This window comes from Sesamum indicum, unplaced genomic scaffold (assembly GCF_000512975.1).
Source record: "Sesamum indicum cultivar Zhongzhi No. 13 unplaced genomic scaffold, S_indicum_v1.0 scaffold00172, whole genome shotgun sequence".
Classification (NCBI taxonomy): domain Eukaryota; kingdom Viridiplantae; phylum Streptophyta; class Magnoliopsida; order Lamiales; family Pedaliaceae; genus Sesamum; species Sesamum indicum.
Genome location: NW_011628073.1, coordinates 41,314 through 46,604, shown reverse-complemented (window position 1 = coordinate 46,604; position 5,291 = coordinate 41,314). Strand labels below are relative to the sequence as shown.

The window sequence follows — 5,291 nt, the reverse complement described above, 5'->3', positions numbered from 1 at the left end:
GGTGAGGTTCGAAATTCGCATGTAATTAAATTAGAAAAAAAAATACCAGAATTACCAGGGTAAATAAATCTTCAACACATCCTGACAGAGCTTTGCCTCACCCTCGAACAATTATATGGCTGCAGGGCTCCTCCTTCCCTCGAACTGATGGTGTGAAAGGATATAGTGATATCCCACCAGCTTTTCTTCCTTAATTGGTTCAGTTGTACAAAATCCAAATCTTTAGTACCCATCTCCAGCAATGACTGGCTGTTGACACCGCATACCATATCAATTTAATGTTTGATTTGATGATGAAAGTTACCATAAAACTAGTAAAGCCAACAGAAAACAAAACCAATTATCTTCGGTATATCACATGAGTTCCATTTCTTGAAAACTAAATTTTCATTGCAAGACTGGTAACAACCTGAAGTTTCAACAATTATACTCCAAGGGTAGGCGTAAGGTTACAAATAGTCCAATACTAAACTGAGGCTGGAGGAGCTCACTTCAACCCCTGCAACAACAAGAACAATAGCCCAGACCACTCTCCAGCAGGATTTTTCTCACAGGAGAAGCAGGGGTTCCCAACATTAAATGGTCAAGAAAACCCAGGGATTGCTCAATTTCCAAGTATAGAGGTGCTTCAGAGAGAAATCCTAACTGGTTTGGAGAACAGTTTCTCAGAGCCAACTCTTGATTCCTCAGCAACTGAATTTGCTTGCATGGGAAAGCATGGTTAATGTAAGGCAACACAAGTTTCAAATTAAGAGCTAATTGCATAATCCAGAGGAACATCTTCCTCTTCACTAGTTCCATGACCCTACAAATTTCGCGAATTGTCAATCATGGATTCTTTTATTAATCGATAAAATATTAAATTTGCTAGCACAACTTCATCATTAAGATGTACCTACTATACTTCTTCCAAAACTGCACATTCACGTACAAAACTATCAATAAGTTTTAAAATTCAAACTGAATCAATAAGTTACCCTTAAACTCAGTAATCCATCGAAACGTACCACATATATTCGCTTGATTTCTCAATAACGGTGCTCAAACAGTTTGTCCCGGCTTGGGATCCTTCGCTTCATTCTCTTGCAGCGCCTGCTTCGAAGAAGCCACTGTAGGAGTCAGAAGCAGTATATACTATAAATACTCACTACGTCTCATTTTTCTTGATATAGAATAAATAACATAATTTTTATATACTAAACAAAATAGAAAAATACAATATAATTTGAAATAGAAAATTCAAATTCTACAGACCTGCATCATATACCACGGGCTCAGAGGAAACTTCCCAAGTTATTGTGGGACATAGCAAGATATATCAACAGTTGAGTTTCTTCCTGACGATGAAATCTCTGATGGAAAGGGGCATATGGTGCAAGATTGCCATTGCTCCGAACAGATGGCCTAAGGAGAGCCAAGCAGGTGGATTCTGCTTCAACGCTGCGTCGACCGTCTTCTTCGCAAACTCTTCTGCAAGCGTTGATTTAATGTTCTGGGAAAGCATCGCTCTTGCTCGAATTGCTTCTTCAAATTTCTTGTACAACTTTGATTCCGGCAGCCTATTGTATGTTGCTAAGGTGAGACTTCACAACACCAGGTACAACATTGATCACATCGATCCCAAAGGGTCATAGTTCCAGTCTGCACAAATATTTACTGATTCTCAGTTGTCTTAATGTCCACTTGGACAATATGTTTTACTAACTTTTACGATCATATTTTCGACATAACTCATGTAATTCTTATTATATGTCCATCAAATAGGATTTAAATGTGCAGCATAAATGATTTTTTATCTTCCTGAACTCACAATTAAGTGACAAAGAATGAGAGTGTTTGTGCTAGATCTACAGAGAAAGCAAAACACAATAATAGTTTAGTATTTGGGCTCTTATAATTAGGAAGTATGGGAAAAATAGGTAGTGTACAGGCGAAAATATGAAAACAGTTGCAAATTGCGATAGTGAAAACCACAACAAGACAGAAGGGGTTAAAATGCTTCTCTTTCGAAATATTGAAACAAAAAGATCGGGTAAATAGCAATTTACTCCCCTATGATATTGAAAATGAACAATATTACCCCTCCTATGAAAAAAATATAGTAATTTATCCCCCTATACTTTTTAAAATGAAGTAATTTACCTCCTTATACAGGGAGGTAAATTGGTTCATTTTAAAAATCCTAGGGGAGTAAATAGTTATATTTTTAAAAATACGAGGTAATTCGCTATTTATTTTTCATAAGGGGTAATTTGCTCATTTGCGATATCACAAGGGGGTTGATTGCATTTTTCCCCAAAAAGATCAATCTGACTAGCATGTACACCAACTATCTTGGGAAGTGGATGGGCGGTGGCTGGTTTGGAGGTGGGTGAGTAGGGGGTTGGTTTTTTTATTTTTAATTTTAAATAAAAATGTAGATATTATTAAAAAATATTATATATTATATATAAAATAGTATATTTATTCTTTTTATAATTATTTTATATTTTATATATTAGATATTTAATATATTATATAAAAATAACTTTTTGGAGAAAAAACTATGCACACTCACAATAGGAGCGAGTCTACTACACACGCCTTTCTAAAAGGATAAATTGCTTTAAGTTTAAAAACACAGAGAGATAATTTGATAATCTTTTTTTTCACAGGGAAGATATTTTGCACATTACCATATCACAGGGGATCAAGGGTATCTTTATACTTGTGCAGTTCTGCATCAAATGTTATAAGGTTTTACGAACTTTAAATGGGGTAATTGTGATTTTCAATGGAATTGAGATGTATACTAATTGAGCTAAACCTCATGAGATGTAAATATGATTTACCCTATAAGGCTACTCAAGTGATCAAGCTATAGTCTTGTCGTTGCTTACACAGGAGGAAGGTGTTTCGTATATTGAACAGAAATGGAAGCTCGGACAAAACATTATGGACGAATTTGGAGATAGGAAACATTCAAACAGACCTGAGAGTATCAGTAACTGCATGTAAAGCAGCTTTGGATGCAGTATAAGCACCTGCCCATGGCAAAGGAGCCAAAGCCGTGACGCTTCCAACATTAACGATTTTGCGCTTCTTCCTGGATGCCATGTGAGGTACTACAGCTTGAATCAGCCTTAATGCACCTTAAAATTAAGAGGAATACAGACATTATCATCAGGCAAAACAGACAACTACACATGCTAGAATCCATCGAAATGCAAGCACCACAAGACAAAGGGCTGCAAGCGAAGGAACTTATTATAATGAAATAGTGAAAAAGCTTAAATATATCCTACATCCTTAACAACAATATTGATCAAGCAAACTTACCAACCAATTTTTAATTAGATTATTCTCTTTTTTATGTAGTTAAGTTGGCAAAAGTACATTGTTGGGCATGTAATTTTGGAGGGTCGACCTTTAAATATCCAGATGACAAATAGTATACTAGATTATATTTTCAATTTTTTGTGTAATTTTAGTCCATGGCCCATTGAGAAGTTGGGGATTTTGCCATTTTGGAGGGAAAATTCGCTTTGTTTTTTCCACGTGAGTATTCAATTTCATGTTCAATAAATTAAGAGACAATACTAATTTTAATGATACGAGGAATTTAATGAACAACAATTTCAATAATTACATATAAAAAACAAGCAAATTTCGCTCAATCTACCAAAATCTATCATCACAATCCAAGAATTTGGACCCGTGCTAAAATCACATGCATCAATTGGCACCATCTGTGGGAAATTGAGTTGAACACATGAATTATCATGGAAACCCCCAGCAACCCCGCTAACTACCAAAAGTGCATGGAGACAACCAACAATAATCATCCTTTGTAGGTCATTGCAGGAGCCTCCCTGGACTTGATTGGAGGTGGATGCGCCCCAGGCTTTCCTGCATCAATACCACCTCCCAGAGTGGTGGACCCTTTGGTCGATCCTTCAAGACGAAGCACTTCCTCATACAACACCTTAGGAGAGCTTTTCCCAGCTTTGCTGGATGCAATTTAACAGGTGGTCGCAACAGTAATTCAGGAGATGGCAGTGCTGGTTCCTGCCCGCTCAGCCCCTGCTGTGGAAGCAAGCATCCCCGAAAAAGGAGTAGGAGGAAACCTATAGGAAGGAGACATTCTTGCACCAAGGACTCATCGATTGAGAGACAAAGGCACCCTCCAGCGGCTCCTCAGGACCTCCCAGACAATGGCTGGCACAGCTGGAATGTCTCTAGAAGGGTCTCCAAGATTTATAGCATCAGATAATAGGGACCCTCAAAGACGAGCAAAAGGATGTCCTCTTCATGGAAGCGGTGATGGTAGACGAACTCCCAACGAGTTACTGTACCCCCGCTATTACTAAGTATGATGGGACGACTAACCCTCAAGAAAATCTCTCACATTTTGAGAATGTGGCTCTTTCGCATAGGTACACGAACGGAATCAAGTGTCGCATTTTTGTCACCACCTTCGTCAATGCTGCACAACAATGGTTCAACCAATTACCTGCTGGAGCCATAGGAAGTTTTCAAGAATTTCGGTATCTCTTCCTGCACCAATTCGCTAGCAGTCGAAAACTTCGAAAGACGGAGCTCAGTCTTTTTGCCATATGCTAAAAGGACAATGAATCATTGAAGGAGTATCTTCAAAGACTCAACACTGTGGCCTTGGAGGTACCCTCAGCCACTACCCTCCGCCACTCAAGAGGTGAGTGCTAGTTCTTTCTCACAAGGACTCCTGGATGGATACTTATTCAAGTCCCAAGCTAAAAATCATGTGTTCAAGTTCAACGCACTCCTAGCCAGTGCAGGCAAGCATATCAACATGGAGGATGCCCAAGGTGCTAAGAAGGAGAGTCTTGGAAGAAGAAGAAAGAAGTGCGGAAGGTGGCCCCTTTCAAGAAGCCTCGGACTGATTTTCGGGACAAGAAGGCACGCTTCCAAAGGGTTAATGTAGTCTACACCCCCTTGATGGTACCAATCATCCAAGCCCTTATAGCAGTCGAAGGAAAAGGCTTGCTAGCTCGCCCTCTGTCATGGAGAGAGCAGCCTCAACATCCTAACTTCGAAAAAGTTTGCCGTTTTATAATGATTATGGCCACACCACGGAAGAGTGTTGACATTTGAAGAATGAGATTGAGAGGCTCATCCAAAACAGATACCTACAGGAGTACGTCTACTGGGAAAAAGCCCGAGGGATAGGACCATACCGTAAACAAGAAACAGACAAAGGAAAAGAAGTAAAGGTTTCCAGTCCTGACTCTTACCAGATGAAGAACACGAAATACCTTTGGAGGAAATGCTGA

The 5,291-nt window shown here is 39.0% G+C and overlaps 1 pseudogene; it reads right to left on the bottom strand.

The window, feature by feature from the left end:
• Window positions 1-1,318: 1,318 nt before the first annotated feature.
• On the bottom strand, window positions 1,319-4,123 carry LOC105179572 (annotated as a pseudogene).
• Window positions 4,124-5,291: the final 1,168 nt, after the last annotated feature.